Source organism: Chiloscyllium punctatum, chromosome 4 (assembly GCF_047496795.1).
Source record: "Chiloscyllium punctatum isolate Juve2018m chromosome 4, sChiPun1.3, whole genome shotgun sequence".
Classification (NCBI taxonomy): domain Eukaryota; kingdom Metazoa; phylum Chordata; class Chondrichthyes; order Orectolobiformes; family Hemiscylliidae; genus Chiloscyllium; species Chiloscyllium punctatum.
The window spans coordinates 60048601-60068351 of NC_092742.1; positions in this window are offsets into that span (position 1 = coordinate 60048601).

The window sequence follows — 19751 nt, forward strand, 5'->3', positions numbered from 1 at the left end:
CATTTTCCATGCTTTTTGGATCATATGCTGCTGTGTGAAGTAAAATGATAATAGCTTTTTAAGCCATAGACAGTGTCTTGTTTGCTGAATTCATGAATGACTTCTGCCAACTCAGTTTCTAAAAATGCAGCTTGCTCAACCACAATCCTAGTGGAATTCTCTTGGGTACCTGCTTCTGAAATGCATCGAAACTAATTTCTTGAATCAAGAAACATGAAAAGGCATCCAATTGTCACAGCACAAAAATAACACAAAATAAACACAATTTCATTGTTTAGTTTTCTTGTGCAATTTTTCAAAAGTTCTTGTTGTGGAATTGAATTAATATTCATAAAACTAAAAATGGCAAGGTTGACTCAACTGGTTGATGACTTTGCAAATACTCTGCTGTAAATAAAGCAATAATTCTTGTCCTGTCTGAAAATGAGAACTATTCAAATGACAATTGAAATCAAATTTATATTCAAAAAGAGCTGTTTTAAATGATTAATAATGATACTTTTTTGGCATTGGGAGAATTTTATTACAACACTGTCTATAACATGCACTAATCTGGAGAATAGTTTGAGCTGGCCATTCATAATCATAATGAAATACTTAGATCTGATGATTTGATAAGTGTTTTGTGAATGATTGGGAGAATTGGCAATGTTTACAAATCATGCTTTATGCAGTTATACTATATTTTAAAGACAACATACAAGTAGCTCTCTTATAACATGGTAGTTGTGTTCTGTGTGACTTTATGTTATAGAAAATCGTGTAATATAAATATTGGGGCCTATGGGAAAAACAGGGTTGGGGCAAACCACCAAAAATACCAGTAAAAATCAAACCAAACATGATAGTTAGCCTAAGACAACCTATAGCTCAGTCTAAGTAAATGTTAAAACCATATACTTTAAATATAACAGTTAAGTCAACACTTTAACACTAAAATCACTGGCTACATCACTGTACCTTTCACAAAGCTCTTCACCAGAAAGCATGCGAGCCAACTGACCAGGTAATGCTGAGGCAGAGTCCAGTACTCTGTCCACCGCGACACTTAGTGTCCGGGGATGGAAAGGGTAACTATTCAAAGGGGGAGAAAACAGTCAGTCAGTGCAGGAATCCCTTGTGGTCATTCCCCTGAAAATACAAGTATACTGTTTTGGATACTGCTGGGGCATGCAGTGAGGTGCAGGTCTCTGGCACAGAGTCTGTCCCTGTTGCACACAAGGCAAGGAGGAGAGTGTTAGTCATTGGGGACTCAATAGTTAGAGGCTCAGATAGAAGGCTTGTTGGAACAAACGAGACTCATGGTTGGTGTGTTGCCTCCCAGGTGCCAGGGTCCGTGATGTCTCGGATCGTGTCTTTGGGGTCTTGAAGGGAGAGGGTGACCAGCCCCAAGTCATAGTCCATGTAGGTACATATGACATAGGTAGAAAGGATAGAGACATAAGACAGGATTTCAGGGAGGTAAGGTGGAAACTGAGCTCGAACAAACAGAATTGTTATCTCGCTTGTTAACCATACCACACAATAGCGTGGCAAGGAATAGGGAGAGATATCAGCTGAACACATGGCTGCATGTAAGGTGCGGGAGGGAGGGTTTCAGGTACATGAATAATTGGGGCTCATTCTGGGGAAGGTGGGACCTCTATAATCAGGACTGTCTTTGCTTGAACCAGAGGGGTACTAATATCCTGGGTGGGAAATTTGCTGGTACAATTTGGGTCGATTTAAACTAGCACAGCAGGTGGATGGAAACCTGAGGTGTAGTTCCTGTGCACAGGAGGGTGAGATTAAGAAGGGGTTGGACAGGATTTCATGGTCACAGGAATCTGCTGGCAGACAGCAAGCTGGTTTGAAGTGTGTCAACTTCAATGCCAGAAGTATCTGAAATGAAATCTGAAATCAGAAGTATCTGAAGCTGCTGAGCTTGCAGCATGGATAGGTACCTGAGACTTCGATGTTGTGGCTATTTCAGAGACATGGATAGAGCAGGGTCAGGAATGGATGTTGTAGGTTCCAGGGTTTAGATCTTTCATTAAGAACAGGCAAGGTGGTAAAAGAGGGGGAGATATAGCCTTGTTAGTCAAAGACAGTATAACGGTGGCTGAAAGAACTTTTGATGAGGACTTGTCTACTGAGGTAGTATGGGCTGAGTTTAGAAACAGGAGAGGAGAGGTCACACTGCTGGGAGTTTTGTATAAGCCTCTGCAGAGTTCCAGGGATGTGGAGGAAAGAATTGGCAAAATGATTCTAGGCAGGAGTGAAAGGAACAGAGAGTGGTCATTATGGGGGACATTAACCTCCCCAACATTGATTGGAAATGCTATAACTCTAGTATGTTGGATGGATCAGTTTTTGTCTAATGCGTACAGGACGGTTTCTTGACACAGTATGTTGAAGGGCCGACAAGAGGGGAGGCCACACTGGATCTGTTGCTTTGTAATGAACTAGGCCAGGTGTTTGATTTAGTGGTAGGTGAGCACTTTGGAGAAAGTGACCATAATTTGGTTACGCTTAGTTTAGCGATGGAAAGGGATAGGTACATGCCACAGAGCAAGAGTTATCGATATGAGTTATATTGCGATTAGGCAAGAAGTAGGATGCATAGGGATGGGGACAATGGAAAGGTGGAGCTGGTTTAAGGAACAGATATTGTGTATCCTTGGTAGGTATGTCCCGGTTAGGCAGAGAGGAAGTGAGAAGGTAAGGGAACAGAAATTGCATCTCTTGTTAAGTGGAAGAAGGCAGCTTATGTGATGATGAGACAAGATGGTTCAGATGAGGTGATGGAGAGTTACAGATTAGCTAGGATGGATTTAAAGAGAGAGTTAAGAAGAGCAAAGACAGGACATGAGCAGTCTTTAGCAAATAGAGTAAAGGAGAACCCTAAAGTTTTCTATAAGTATGTGAGGAATAAAAGGATGACTAGGGTAGGAATAGGACTAGTCAAAGACAGAAGAGGGAAGTTGTGTGGACCGTGTAGAGGTCAGAGAGATGCTAAATAAATATTTCTCATCTATTTTCACTCAGGAAAAGGAGAATATTGTAGAGGAGAAGAATGAAATATGGGATACTAGACTAGAAAGGATCGAGGTTAGTAAGAAAGAGGTATTATCAATTCTAGGAGTGAAAGTAGACAAGTCTCCTGTGCCAGATGGGATTTATCTGCAGATTCTGTGGGAAGCTCAGGAGGAGATGTTGGGGCCCTTGGCTTTGATATTTGAGTCGTCATTGTCTATAGGTTTAGTACCAGAGGACTAGAGGATTGCAAATGTTGTGCCTTTGTTCAAGAAGGGCAGTAGAGATGACCCAGGTAATTATAGACCAGAGAGCCTTACGTCTGTTGTAGGAAAAGTTTTGGAAAGGATTATAAAAGATAGGATTTATAATCATCTAACAAGTAACTATTTGATTGCAGATAGTCAACATGGATTTGTCAAGGGCAGGTCATGTCTCACAAACCTCAATGAGTTGTTTGAGAAGGTGACAAAGCATGTGGATGAGGGTAGGGCAGTTGACGTGGTGTACGTGGACTTCAGTAAAGCCTTTGATAAGGTTCCACATGGTAGGCTATTGGAGAAAATGCTGAGACATATGATTAAGGGTGATTTAGCAGTTTGGATTAGAAACTGGCTTTCTGAAAGAAGGCAGCAAGTGGTGGTTGATGGAAAATATTCAGCCTGGAGTCCGGTTACTAGTGATGTGCCACAAGGATCTGTTTTGGGACCACTGTTGTTTGTCATCTTTATGAATGACTTAGGCGCAAGCATAGGTGGATGGGTTAGCAAGTTTGCAGATGACACTAAAGTCGGTAGAGTAGTGGACAATGTGGAAGAATGTTGCAGGTTGCAGGGGGATTTGGATGAACTGCAGAATTGGGCTGACAGGTGGCAAATGGAGTTCAATGCAGCTAAATGTGAGGTGATTCACTTTGGGAGGAATAACAGGAGGGCAGAATATTGGGTCAATGGGAAGATTCTTGGTAGTGTGGATGTGCAGAGGGATCTTGGAGTCCATGTACTTAGACCCTGAAAGTTGACACCCAGGTTGATAGTGCTGTTAAGAAAGTAAATGGTGTGTTTCTTGGTAGAGGGCAAAAATGAGGACTGCAGATGCTGGAAATCAGAGTCTAGTTTAGAGTGGTGTTGGAAAAGCACAGCAGGTCAGGAAGCTTCCGAGGAATAGGAAAACCGACATTTCGGGCAAAAGCCCTTCATCAGGGAATGTTGGTTTTCCTGCTCCTTGGACGCTGCCTGACCTGCTGTGCTTTTCCAGCACCACTCTAATCAAGACTCTGATTTCCAGCTTCTGCAGTCCTTACTTTCTGGTAGAGGGATTAAGTTCCAGAGCCGTAATGTCATGCTGCAATTATACTAAACACTAGTGCGGCCACACTTGGAATATTGCGTGCAGTTCTGGTTGCCCCGTTACAGGAAGGATGTGGAAACATTGGAAAATGTGCAGAGGAGATTTACCAGGATGTTGCCTGGTCTGGAGGGAAGGTCTTATGAGGAAAGACTGAGAGACTTGGGTCTGTTCTCATTGGAAAGAAGAAGGCTAAGAGCGGATTTGATAGAGACATACAAGATGATCAAGAATTAGATAGGGTAGACAGGGAAAGTCTTTTTCCTAGGATGATAGATGTCAGCTTGTATGAGGGGCATAACTAAAAATTGAGGGGTGATAGATTTAAGTCAGAGGCAGGTTCTGTACTCAGAGAATGGTAAGGGTGTGGAATGCCTTGTCTGCTGATGTAGTTAACTCAGTCACATGAGTGAGATTTAAACAATCCTTAGATAAGCACATGGAGGTTGATGGGATAGTGTAGGGGGAATGGGCTTAGAATTGTTCACATGTCAGCACAACAATCGAGGGCTGTATTGTTCTACGTTCTATATTCTATGTTCTGTTGCTTAACAGTCAGTGGGAAATCGCTTTATGAATAAAAAGTCCACAATTCACAAATTGTATTACAGTCAAAATTCATTCAAGAAACGTGCGTTATAGGAGAACCACCTGCACAACACTCAAGAAACTAAAATGAGATGGTTAACTATACAGATATAAACACTACTGATACTGATTTTTTTTATCTTTGATACTTAGGTAGACTTATAAAGTTTTGTGCAATTAACCAGATGTTCTATGCAATAATATCAGACAGTCAGATTACAGAAAGTTTGGTGGTCTAATGAATATTTTAGAACTTGCAAAATGACTTTGGGGTGAGAAAAGCTGGAGGTCACATTGGTATGAGTAATGATTTTGGTATGCAACAACAGTATGGTAGTAAGATACATCTTCAATCTCAGCCATATACCAGGCCAAGAAAGCCTCTACATCATATTTGTCTTGATAAAGTCAACAATGGAAGCAAGATGAATAAATAGTGCAGGTCATCGTTGCTTTCTCTTATGCATAAGTAAAAAAAAATTTCCTGTTTGCACGTTCAATCCATTTTTTTTGAGTGCAGCTACAATACTGATCATTATAGGTTGTTTCTAAAATGTTGCAATAAACTAAAAAGTGTTTGAGAAGTCAGTAGAAGTCATACTCCACTTCCATTTACTTCATAGTTCTATTGTATGGTTCTTTTTGTGTCAATATCTAATTTACAATTCACAATTATTATGTGATGTTTAGCATTTGGTTCCTTGGAGACTTGTAGTTCTCTTTCTAGTATAATAATTTCTTTAGTCTTTTCTGAATTGTTACATTCTTTGGTTTATCTTTCAAATTCTCTCCTGTCAGGATTCTACTTATCACTTCTTTTACAAAAATAACATATGTTGCTTCTTCCAACCCTTTTATATTCAGAATTTTGCTGTTTCTCTAAATTTGTTTCTTGAAATTCTTTTATCCTTTCCAATATGCTGCGTTGGTTATTTTATTTCTTTGTCTTTCATCAGTCAGGCACAATGCTCATTGTTATTCTCCTACATTGTCACAAATGTATTCTCTGCTCTTCACATTGAATCTTCAGAATGGATTTTTGTTTTCTTCAATTGTTCAACTTTGATGATAGTCTTGTCATTTTCAAAGACTCTATATTTCTGAAACGCCTGTTTTTATTGATTATTGATGGTCTTGATTCATTGTATTGCTTTTAACCTGAATTAGGCAGATATATTCACATAGAATTGCATGCATGCATGGAACAGAAATACACAACTTAGCTGGCCAGATTCACTCCAATGTCAATATTCCACACCAGCTTTCTTCTATCTGAATGATCTCTTTTCTTTGCTACTCCCTTATTCATCTATTTCCTTCCTCTCATGTGTATTTTAAGCTTTCCTTTGAACACTTTAGTACTATCTACTTATTTACTTTAATGGCTCCATGTGCTAATGAGTTCCACATTCCGACTACTCTGCTTCTAAATCCCATTTGTCCTGTTCCAGAAGTTGCTTTTCCATGTTCACCCTATAAAACTCCTTCATAATTTATTCATCTTTATCAAACCTCCTCTTGGTATTGTAACTTTTTACCGGATAAATCTTTCCTGATCAGTGAATCCTTTCAGTTCTGGTAAAATCCTTGTGGACTTTCTCTATTTTTTTGCTATGCTTTTGATAGGATGGATACATAGAAAATGGAACAGGCATAGACCATTTAGTAGTTGAAGCTTGCTCCATCATTCAATCTGATTACAGCTCATCATCCAACTCAATACTTTGTTTCCATTTTCTCTTCAAACCCTTTGATCTCTTTACCTCTAGGAACTATATTTACCTACTTCTTGAAAACATTCAGTGTTTTAGCGTCGACTGCTTTCTGTGGTAGCAAATTGTACAGGCTCAACACACTCTGGGTGAAGAAATTTCTCCTCATCTCAATCCTAATAGAAATAGGATACAGACCAGAATTGTACACGGTACTCCAAAAGGTTTAGAATATAATTTAATGGAAATGTAATGTTACCTTCCTGCAGTTATATTTTGTTTCTCTGGAAATTATCCCGAATATTTGTTTGAATTTTACTGCTTATCAATTTGTTTTGTTACTATTTGTGTTTTAAGCATTCCTTGATTTCTTTGCTTTTCTGTTAGATGCTTGCTTATTAAATGTTGAGAAAGTCACATGGAAGTCATATTGAGGATAGTAATGAAACAGGTAGGTTTTTGAATTTGAATTGTCGTTGAATCGCTGCCAGAGAACAGTTTCTGTTTATGATGCTCCCTCCATACACTGAAATACTGTTAATGTGCTATGTCAGCAGCATTGTTCAAAAACCTCCTGGAGATTGTCAAATTTCTTCCTTGTGTGATCGTACTATTTTTAACTGGGTTGCTTGCATTTTCTTTCCAAAGCTTGATCTTGTGATACTTTAAAACAACCTTTTCCTCTGCCATTCCCAGCAGTAGGATCTCCAAAACTGAATCCTGAAAATATGATATTGTTCTGTTATTATAACAAACACTTTGATTTGCAGTAGTGGTACAATCATAAGGTTACCATTACCACAAACTATTATATCAATTAAACATACACAAGCACAAGCATTTCTTTGCTATGTTGCTAATGTTTGAGGACCCCTGCTCCTTATGTCTCTTGGCTGTCTTTCTATTTGTTCATGGATTAACTGCTGTATTTCGTATGAGGAATTAAACAGCTGCCTCTCAGACTATATATATATAAGTTAGATGTTCACCATTACTTTATAGTCTGAAACATGATCACTCATGTAAAAATATGAAAATAAATATCAAGCTCAGGTTACTTTTAGGCCATGAGTGAGTATCATATTCAATTATATTTATGTTTCTTGGATAAACTAACACCAGAAAAATGCAGACAATTACAGAATGGAATAAGCCAAAGGTGCACTCTAATGTTACTCAGTGCTTTCAGAAGAAAAACATTTTGCATGATAATAAAGATACTTGAAATAGAGATAATGTGCGAATCTTCAATTTTGCCCAGGGCAAATTCCCCTTAAGAAAGCTGAGAGGAAATCTGGTAAAGACATTCAAAATTATTGGCAGGCTGGATAAAATGGATAGGGAAATGCTGTCCTGCGTGTAAACATTACAGGAAAGACAGAACTTGGATTTAAAGTGATTTGCAAAAGAGCAAATGTGAAGTGAGCAAAATCATTTCCGCACAACAGGTGTTTAGGGTATGGAGTATGGTAGAGTATGGTCGAAGCTTTCAAGCAGATGATTATTTGGATATAAATAATGTGTAGGGATATGGGGAGAAAAGCAAAACTTTGGCACGAGGTCATTGGACTGGTATTTGCACAATCAGCTGAATGGTCTCCTTCTGCCTTGTAACAATTCTGTGATTTTATAATCCTGTGAAATAGGTTTAGCTCTTCATAGAATCCCTACAGTGTGGAAACAGGCCCTTAAGCCCAACAAGTCCACACCAATCCTCCAAAAAGCATCCCACCCAAATCCATTCCCCTACCCCTGACTAATGCACCTAACCTACACATCATGAACACTATGGGCAATTTAGCACAGCCAATTCACCTAACCTGCACATCTTTGGACTATGGGACGAAACCCATACAGACACGGGGAGAATGTGCAAACTCCAAACATACAATCACCCAAGGCTGAAATTGAACCCGGGTCCCCAGCACTGCGAGGCAGCAGTGCTAACCACTGAACCACCATGCCGCCCCACAGTGTAGCTATTGTATTTATATGACTAGATTTAGATTCAGCAGTTTGCTTGATTTTTGGCCCAGCAATGAAATCTCTATTACCTCTATCACTGGCTCACTGGGGCTATTGTATACATGATCTAAAAGATGCATGCCAAAAACTCACTGGGTTTATCTTGGCAGCATCTCCCTCTCTGAAGCCTCTAAGAAACATGAAGTAAATTAAATCACGTGAATAATCAACATTGATGTGAGAGGGTATTGGAACTTAGAGCAACCTTGCTCTGGTATCACAGAGGTATACATCACTAAAGAAAAGATGAAGTCACTATAGTCCGACTGGACTATTGGGCTGCTCCCTCATTACAGGTTCTCTATTCTCTCCAATATGATCTGTCCACCACTGAGCAGGGCAGCTTTAGAGTGGCAGTGCTTATCTGGGTGCACAGTACCCTTTTAAATATGGCATAGGCACCAGGGATTCTGGTCTTAGTGAATGGGGAGTTGTTCTGCAAATGGCTTGGATTAAGATGGAGGTGAGGTTAGATGCAAGGGATGGCATAAAGGCAGTGTAGGAAGTCAATGTTGTGAGTTTGAAAAGATATGGGAGAAGTTTTGCTGGTCCTCACAGACAACTCATTGCAATTGGCACTTACCCAGATTGTTTAACCTGAGAGTTATCAAACCTCAGGCGAGGATAGAATTTGAGAAAGTGAAACCAAAAAAGAGAAAATGCTGGAAAATCTCAGCAGATCTGGCAGCATCTGTAAGGAGAGAAAAGAGCTGATGTTTTGAGTCTAACTGACCCTTTGTCAAAGCTAAAAAAAGGGAGAAATAGGGAGGTATTTATACTAGGCTGAGAGAAGGTGAGTCATGGCTCCAGAAGCAAAGGTAGCAATAAAGAGGTGATAATGACCGTGCATAGAGAGATTATAGGGAGATTAGGAGCTGTGAATGACCAAGCCTGAAGCCAGTGCTATGTGAAAAAATATGTGGGGGATGGGGTGGGAAGGGGGTGGGAGATGGGTGAAGCAGAGGCAAAATGGAATACAGGAGAGAAGGGTATCAAAGGGGGAAGAGGAGAGGAAAAAGGTGATGAGAGAGTGGGGAGTGAAAGAGAGACAATCAATCAAGAAATAAGAGGTACAGAACAGTGAAAAAAATATTAAAAAAGAGAAACAAAATAAATGAAATAAAATTACGGAGCAGAATGAAAACAGAGGGGTTGAGATGGGATAATCATCTGAAGTTGTTGAATTCAATATTGAGGCCTGCAGGCTGTAACATGCCTAATCGGAAGATGAGATGCTGTTCCTCCAGTTTGCACTGAGAGAGTGAGTTCATGATGACCTCAGCCACTCCAGAAATTTAACACATGTTGTTGACATCACTCTGTATCACAAATCAGCTGTTCAAGAGTTCGAACAATCTGGAAGGAACAGTCTATAAGACACACTAGTGTGAGACTCTCTGAAAGAGACTCCAAAAGCACATAGACTGTGAACATTTAGTGTAGTTGGATTGGTAATTGTCAAATTTAGCTATAAGTTAAGCTTGGTATAAAATTTCCATTCACAATAGTGTTTAGAATCAATGTACAATTAATAGTGTCACTTTGAAATATATGTCAGGAGACTGTCCTTGACTTACATTCTTCCCAACTTGTCTGCCTCACACTCAATGTGGTTTAAAAACACAGGACAAAATAAAATCATCTCCAAACTGTACTTCCTCTTGACTAGGCCAAAACACAACCTTGATTATCACTAAAAAAATCTTGGATACCCAACCTAACATTGATGCATGATATCCTGACCATAGCAACAGCAGTGGTTCAAGGGATAGATCCAATATCATTTTCCCAGGGCAACATGAGGTAGACAACAAATGTAATCACAGATGGGCATCAATTTTTTCAAAGAGAGGAAGACAATTTCAGATTTAATAATTCATGGATTGCCATGATGAGCTCTAGTATTCTCACCATCTCAGTCTCACTGATGTTTCTCACCTCATAAAAGCTAATAATAATTCATAGATTTTTATCTTTCTGAACAAACAGGTGACTGGTTGTAACTAAATGTGCACTATGAAATAGTACCAGCTCCTCAACAACTGGTTCACCATGGAAACACAAATCCTGCATTTTACTGCTAAATATCCAATCAACTCATTGGAAAAAGTTAAGATTTATCCAATCTAATGTAAATTATACTTAAATGATAGGCGGTAAATATTAATTACTTCCAAACAATCCCTCTGGGGCTAAAAATACTTTTGCAAGCGCAGGGTCCCGTTATTTCAGATTTTAATTATTGTTGAAGATTTTATAAACATTAAAAATTAAATAAGGACTTGAAAATTTTCTTTCTGAATCTTCCAGTTGTCTGCTTTTTTTTTGTTTGCAATATATGGTTTGGCGCTGAAATAAACATTCTAAACGAACACACTGTTTAGGAAGATGTGCATTTAATCTTTTTTTGTCAGCTAAATGCCAGTTGCATCAAGTTGTCTGGAGGGTATTACATCATGAGGACCAGCACAATTTCTCACTGTATTTTATCAAACTCACCCGTTAACTCCTCACACCACCTTTATGCCATCCCTCACCTCTGATCCCATCTCCATTCGAACAAATGCATTCCCAGAACAACCCACCAATCACTGGATACCTGCTAAAGACCAGAATCCCTGGTGCCTGTGCTCTATTTAAAAGGACCTGTGCGTCCAGATGCCCTTTCAGAACAGAATCCTGTCCCTGGCCAGAGAAGACAAGAAGCGCTCCTGCAGGGATGCCATGTCCTTATATACTGGTAAATACCACTCTTCATCCTCCTGTAACTTCTATATTAAACCTACTGTCTGTCACACTGATTACACTCCATATCAATAAACAGGCCAGGATACCTTCTGTCTCTATTCCCTTGCAGGTACAGTCAGGGTGTTGACAACTTCTGCAGAGAAAGGGCTTGTTGTGCCAGAAGCCTTCTCCTCAGTCCCTGAGGACAAGAGTATGGAAGCCTCAGAGGAAGCATTCCCCACCAGTCCAGATGAATGGTGGCGAATGATTTATTTATTGTCACTTGTATTTTACAGTGGATAATAGAGTAAAAATACAGTGAAAAGCTCCAACAATTACCATAATGCCGTGCCATTTTGAATAGTTTAATAATAAAAAGGATAAAAGATATAGCTGAAAGAGGGTCTTAAACTCTAAGCCGGTTCACCAACCACACCTGTTCCTCCACCCCTCTGCCATTGCATGCGCTGGATCCAAAGTAGGAGTCGCCACTCTTTAGGCACCACTTCTTCATCGTTGGGTACACCACACTGACACTGCTGCTGATACCAATGTCGGGTCCTGTGCTGCACACACACTCTCCTCCACCCCCATCCAGAAGTTCCTGGCTCCACTGCCACCTCTATGACGCCAGGAGACCAGGCTCCAGGCATACCATGCTGCTGCTGCTACAGTAATCTCACCAACACCAGAAGTGCCCATGCTGGGCCTACTGTAACCAGGATTCCATAGATTAACTGATAGACCAGACTGCAGCCTCCATCTCGTCCGGAGTCCTACTCCAAAGGAAGTGGTGGAGGCTGGTACAATTGCAGCATTTAAAAGGTATCTGGATGGGTATATGTTTAAGAAGGGGTTGGAGGGATATGGGCCGGGTGCTGGCAAGTAGGACTAGATTAGGTTGGGATATCTAGTCAGCATGGACGGGTTGGACCAAAGTGTCCGTTTCCGTGCTGTACATCTCTATGACTCCATGTCACCTTACTGGCACCACCACCTTGAAGCGTCCGCTGCTGGTGCCACCTTTGATCACTGGACAAGCTTTGCCACCACTGCTGCTGTCAGCCCCGAATGACGAGAAGACGTCCCTGCTGCTGATACTGCCTCCACCTTCAGTTGCTGTGAGGAGGCGTGGCTGTTGCCAGAAAGAGGCACCATTCCTCTCTCGCTGCCACGCCAGTTTTGCCAACTAACCCACAGCAAAAAGTCTCCAAAGCAAAGAAAATAAAAGAAAATGTTCAGAAGTAAAAAAAAATAAAGAACAAAAGAAAGTATGCAGATGCCCTGGGCCCTGGGCGAAAGCCCACACACAGCCCTGCTATTCCACCACTATCTTGAATGAAACCAGTATTGGAATCTTGATACTGACAGTTCAATAGTAATGTTAATCTTAGAATGTTTAACAGCACATTCTGGTGACTGTCTCACTGTGACAGCTCCACAGCTGGCTGAGGAAGAAAATGATCCAGGCTTCTGGCACTTGGAGGATGACCACATGCACAGGGAGGAACAGGAGCAGCTGACAAGGATGTGGGAGGTTAATGGCCTTCATTGCCTAGAAGCAGCAGCAGTGCAGTGGATCATGTGACCACCTGACTGTGCCTATGGACAGGTTGATGGCTGCCATGAAGAGCCAGGTTCAGTACCCTCAGAGACTGCTGGAGAAGAGCATACACTTGCACTCCAACACCAAGCTCATTGGGCCTCAGGACCGGAGGCTTAGTAACAGAGGGATAGAGAACCTGGAGTGCACTCCATGTGCCCCTTCCTCAGATGGAGACAAGGCAATGCTTGGAGGCATCCATCTGGAGATGGAAATATACACTGGGTCTTCATAACCTACCACTCAGGACACTCCAGAGCCTTAGCACTTTAGAGCCATCCAGGAACAAAGAATATGAGCTCTGTTGATAACTCGCTGCTGCATGGAGAGAAACACTAGGAGTCAATCAGTTCCTTGCTCTATTCATATACATCTCAAATTTTCTGTAGGTGGTGCTGCACCAAAGTAGTTTTCTTCTCTCAGTAAGTTTCATTGCAAAAACCCAGCAGGAAGTTTGTGGGCAAGCATATGTGTGATGAGTGACTGGCACAGATGAGCTGACAAAATTGGCAAACCCAGGCTATTCAATTCAAACCTTCAGATATATTTCAGATAAAAGCATTTGCATTCATGTTTAGAACATGTTTTGAAGATGATCCTGTTGCAAAATCTGTAAATCCTGCTGCTAGTGCTTTCAGAATCTTGTTAGCATGTAATCTCATTATGCTTCTTAAACTAAGTATACTTGTAAAACACCATGATGCCTTGTTTATTAAACTAGGAGAAAATAATTTAAATTGGACTTGATGTTTTGGTGCCTGCTGCTGTCATTTGCTATTGAAAGTATGCAAAGTTTGCATCAGCCCATGGTTTCAAATAGCATGAACTTTACAGTGTTATCAATGTAAAATAAAATCTGAACTTTGGTCTCAAGTGGTAGCAAATACAAGTTGTATTATGCGACAGTAATCAATGGAGCTAACTGTATAACTGCATCCCTAATCATAGTGTATGGCACCAACTTACAAAATGGTATATACTAAATGTGCCTTAATACAAAATGGTATTAAGCATTTTTAAGATGAAGTACTTTAAGAAAACAAAGCATACTCCCTTGGCCCTCTTCAACTTGTCCATTAAAATGAGTTTTGCATCTATTCCTCCTCCTTCAGCAAATCATTAAAAGAGAGAGTGGGAGCTACAATCAATTTTGAGTTAGAGTATGAATATATACTAAATGTGCCTTAATACATAATATTTAGATATGCAGTACCAGCAGTAATGGACCTAGCTGCATTATGGCTCTCAAGATAGAACAGGATTGATGCATATTAATACGCATATCTAGTTTATTTTAGGCCAACTTGTGTGCTCCGAATGAGCAAATTTATTTCTGTTTGTCTTCCAACCCAAAGTGCATTCAAGTGACTGTATGTAGTTGAAGTGGTGTGCAAGTGATATGCTATACATGTGGAATTATGTCAACAGGAAGAACTGGCATATGCTCAACATGGAGGAATGAAAGTCATTCTGAGGAATGAGCTGTCAACATAACATCACTGAAAAGCAATTGAAACCCTTAGATATCTTCTCTAAGTGAGTAAAAATCTCAGCGTGTATACCTCTGAACTGGAATGTGCTTAAAGTGCTGAGGCACTGAGTAGTGTGAACATAATCATTGTTAAGGGAGTTCAGTCTATTGCTTTAGGAGGTGTAGAGTATCTAGAACAAAAAGATCACTAAGTTGTTGCATTGTTTGCTATTTTTCACAGGTGGCTTGACAATACAATCATCGGTAAACAAAGTGTAAATTTTGCATTTCCATAATACTTCAAAATAGAGGTTGTAAGTTTGCTCGCTGAGCTGGTAGGTTTTTTTCTCAGACATTTCGTCACCTTGCTAGGCGACATCATCAGTGAGCCTTAGTTGAAGTGCTGGTGTTCTGTCCTTCTTTCTATTTGTGTGTCTTTGTCTGTTATGGTGGGTGCTTTAATTTCCAGTTCTTTTTCTAAGAGGTTAATAATGGAGTCCAAATTGATATGTTTATTGATGGAGTTCCAGTTTGAATGCCAGGCTTCCAGGAATTCCTGTGCATGCCTCTGTATAACCTGTCCTTGGTGGGACGTGTTGTCCCAGTTGAAGTGGTGCCCTTCTTTGTCTGTGTGTAAGGATATTAGTGATAGTGGGTCATGGCTTTTGGTGGCTAGTTAGTGTTTGTGTATCCTATTGGGTCGTTTCCTCCCTGTCTGTCCGATGTACTGTTTGTTGCAGTCCTTACAGGTTATTTTGTAAATGACATTCATTTTGCTGGCTGTTGGCACAGGGTCCACCTGACAGAGTTGGCAAAGAGCTGCTGTTCCAAACAGAGACTCCTTTCTTCCTGCCTTTGCTGCTGACAGTGAGGTTGGTGAGGCTGGAGGGATCAGGGAAGCCAAGGCTGGAAGTCAGATTGGGGGGAGGGCGGGAGCAAGTAAGGAACTCAGGTTGTAAACGTGGCTGGAGGCCTTGGGGTGTGGGGCCAGGGAGAATCCTGGGGACCAGGACATGAAAGTGGGTGCTGGGAGCCTCTTGAGCTAGAGGCCTCAGAGTCTGGGAAGGTAGTGTTGACATTTTAAAGGGGAGAAAGGGGATGCATAGAGAAGAAAGAGACTGCAAACTGGGGAATAAATGAAGTAGACTCTCTTTAAAGAAGAAAGAGTCTTTAAGGACTAGTGAGCACATTTAAAACCTTTCAACAAAGGAATATTTAGCTAACTGGAAACCAGAAGAGCAATGTCACTAAGGAAATAAATTTCTTGCAAATGGATGTAGAGTCTCTAGCTTAAGGTTGAAGGAGTTCAGAAGACACTATACTGGGGGAAAAAAAGGTAATGGATACTATTGCAATGACCACTGCATGAGTTGGATAACTTAACAGTCTTATTTCATAAGAATTTACGCTTTATGCGTCAGCACCTCTCAAAATGATTCACTCATTTTAAATCAGTTATGGTGCAGTGACGTTGTTAGAGACAAACATAACAGTTTAGTTGTGAACTCATCAATTCACAGAAAGTGTACTTAATATCATAGCTCTTTGTCACTAGAGTCATAGACTCAAGCATCATAGAATCAGGCCCTTTGGCCCACCATGTCCATGCTGACCAATAAACACCAATCTACATTATTCTCATTTACCAGCACCTGGTCCATAGCCTACTCTACCCTAACATTTTAAGTACTTAGCCAGATGCTTCCTAAGTGTTGTGAGAGTACCTGCCTCCACCAACCTTCTCAAGCTTCATGCTCATATTTCTACCATTGTCTGGGCAAAAACATTCTTTCTCAGATCGCCTCTAAATCATTTACTCCTTACCTTAAACTTATGCCTTCTGGCCTTAGATGTGTCTGTCATTCTCATGATCTACTCTGTCTGTACTCTCATAATTTTGTATACCTTAATCAGACCTCCCCTCAACATCCTCTGTTTCAAGGAAAATAAACTCAGCTTATCCATCTCTCCTCATAACTAAGAGTTTTCATCCCAGACAACATCCTGGTGAATCTCCTCTGCATCCTCCCTCAAGTGCAATTACAACCTTCTAATTGTGTGGCAACCAGAACTGCACACAATATTCCATCAGTGGCCTAACCAATGTTTTTTGAGGTTGTAACATGACTTCCCTGCTCCTATACTCTATATCCCAGCTAATGAAGGCAAGCATCCCATATGTTTTTTTCACCATCCAGTCTACCTCTGCTGCCACTTTCAGGGATCTATGGACTTTCATGTCATCTGCAACTTACCAATTATACCTTCTACATTCGCTTCCATGTCGTTAATGAATATAACAGACAGCAAGGGTATGAACACTGATCCCTGTGGCACCCTACTCTCCACATGTTTCCAAGGACAAAAAAAAAACTCTCCACCCATTGGAGTACAGTTTTGGATCCAGTTTGTCAGCTTGCCTTGGATCCCATGGGCTGTTACTTTTTGGGCCAGCTTTCCATGTGGGATCTTGTCAAAGACCTTACTGAAGTCTATGCAAACCACATCAAATGCACTACACTAAACAATACATTTAGTCGCCTTTCCAAAAACTCAACTAAATTAGTCAGACAGGAACTCCCATTAACAAATCCATGCTGACTATCCCTGACCAATTCCTGCCTTTCCAGTCATTGACTAATACTGTTTGTCTGAAGTGTGTCAATTATTTTCGTTAAAAGAAACTTCTGCTGCTAACATTTGACTATTTTCTTGTGTCAACTTAAGGATGGTAATGTCTAGGAAAGTAACCTTTTCCTTGTTTGTTTTGTCTTCGATTTTAATGGAGCATTGATGATTGAAGATATTTGATCCTTTCTTTTCCAATCCTGCTTCTGTGCAAGCCAAAATGTGAGTCCAAAGTGCATCACCCGATAAAGGAGACATTAAAACTGAAAAAGGACCCCCAACGATTAAAAAGCAGTTCTCAAGAAAATCTTAAGAAAAGTGCTTGAAAAATGAAGATTTCTGATGACAATTACCTGATAATATATTGTAGTGGTGTTGTTTGAGCGATAAGTGCTGGTCAGGACATGTGAGAGCTGTTGCCAGGCTATAGTTTGAGACATTTCTTCCAAAGTCTAACACTCCTTCAGGATTGCAGTGGTACATCAGCACAGAGATTTATGCTGCGCTGTGAAAGTGAATCCACAACCTCTGATTCAGAGGCCATATTTGATACATCATTACAGATGATATCATTACAATGACTCAAAACCAGGAACACCTTCCCGTTCTCCTGGCAAACATCAGTTCCATTAGATGCAGTCACTTTAGTGACCTCCACTGCAGTATCTTGAAAGAAACATAGGCTTTGACCTGTATCTCTTAATAGTTCACTGTTTCTATTGAAGGCAACATTTTTCTTTAAAGAATCAAAATATACATAGAATAATAAAATATTTTGAACTATATTCTTTAGCTGACTTCAGTTTTATGTCCAATGTGAATAGAAAATTCTGCACCCATAAAACATTTGAGAGAATGTATCAGCTGACTTGGTCATTAAATGTCAGATTAGACACTTCCAATCTTGCACCAGTCACTTCATTCATTTGGATCCCCTAAAGCACACTCTCAGTTAATTCAGTTGTGTTTTCTTGGCAGCCTTACCCACTGAGTACCTACATTTCTTTTGAGTTTCTAAACACCAGAAGACTTGTTTTTCAACAAGTCACTCCCGATTTACTTGATTTTTTTTCCCCTTTCTTGTCAAGATATTGCTATAACCTCAGCAGGGATACAACAGTATAGATAGCAGCAGGCTCTTTTCCTTGTTAAAGGTTTATTAATCATATTATTAAAGTTAAGTATTCGAGATGGAGGGTGTGATTGGTGAAGTATTGTGAGCAGTTTTGTTTTATGCATAGCAAAAAGAGGAATTTCTGGGATATCAGAAGACAATACATTTTTAAAGTTGCATTCTGCAAATGAATTTATATTAAATAAAATTGGAGTCTGATTTCCTACTTTGCCACCTGACATCAGTGTGAATTAACATATCTGTTTTGACAAGTCCAGGCCAAGGTAGCACAGCAATAAGACTAAAGATAAAAGGAGAAGAGAGCAGTGCTGTGCCAGGGTTTCAGAACTCTGAAGTCACCTTGTGATAAAGTCTCAGAGATATGCATCACTGGGCATAAATAACAGCACAGAGACAGAATTAGTCTAGAATCAAATCGTACTGAAGCAACTTTGATTCCTCCACTATTCAGGAGATTAATGGTAATCAGTCAAGGAGCTGCACAGGTATCAGTCAGGCGAATGGTCAGTCATCAGTCAGGAATATCCTTCTAAATTGGTTGGGTGGGTGGGACATGATTAGTCCATTTGCCTACTAAAAATTGAAGAATTTATCAGGGCAGTCCTCTGGTAGAGGTGCTAGGGAAATCAGCAATGGGGATTGGAGACAGCATGCAGAGGAGGTCTGAATTCTGACAGGCAGCTGATTAACATGTGAGGGTTTGAGGCAATACAAGATGGGAGGGCAAAGGATACTATGAGATGGGAGGGGTGTCACTGAAGGTCACATCAGCCTGCTTCAATAGTGAGACTGTGCATATCTCAATTTGGCAGAACAAACCTATGTGCCTGGGACCCAGGGGTGAAGTGTTGCATTGAGCAGTTAAATAAATGGGTTGGGTGGGAATATGAGGACAATCAAATGTCCATGAGGCTGACCAGGAAGACAAGGCTGAAAGGAACAGGAAGCCTTGGGAGGTCACCTAGACTGAAAGGCTGAATCAATAACTGACTCTGAAGTGTTGCCTGTGTTGCTTCCCATCCTCCTTCAAATCAAGTACATAATTGAAATTAAAACTGACTGACAGCACATCTAGAGTGCGCAGATTAAGTGTTTTTGTTCCCCTGAGGGACCAGGCTGTATTTTTGTGAAATGTGAGGCCCTTTAAGGAGCATTAGACATTCTCTCAGTACAGGTTAAAAAAAAAACTGTTATCTGATAATTTTGTATACTGCATAAGCATTGACTGACTGTGTCAAATAAAAATCCTGGCCTCAAGCAATCTTGACCATATCATTCAACATTACAACCTAATCTTAGTGATTACTGTAACATCAGATGAGCTGGATAGTTTCACTAAATCACCTTCCATGATTCCATTGCTTACACAAGGTACAGGAACTGCTCAATTCACATGTTAGATTGTCAAATGTTCACATATTAAACTATATGTAAAGCTGCTCCTCTTAGATAATGCAGAGTTTATACAGCAGCATTACACAAATGACATTTACTGATGGC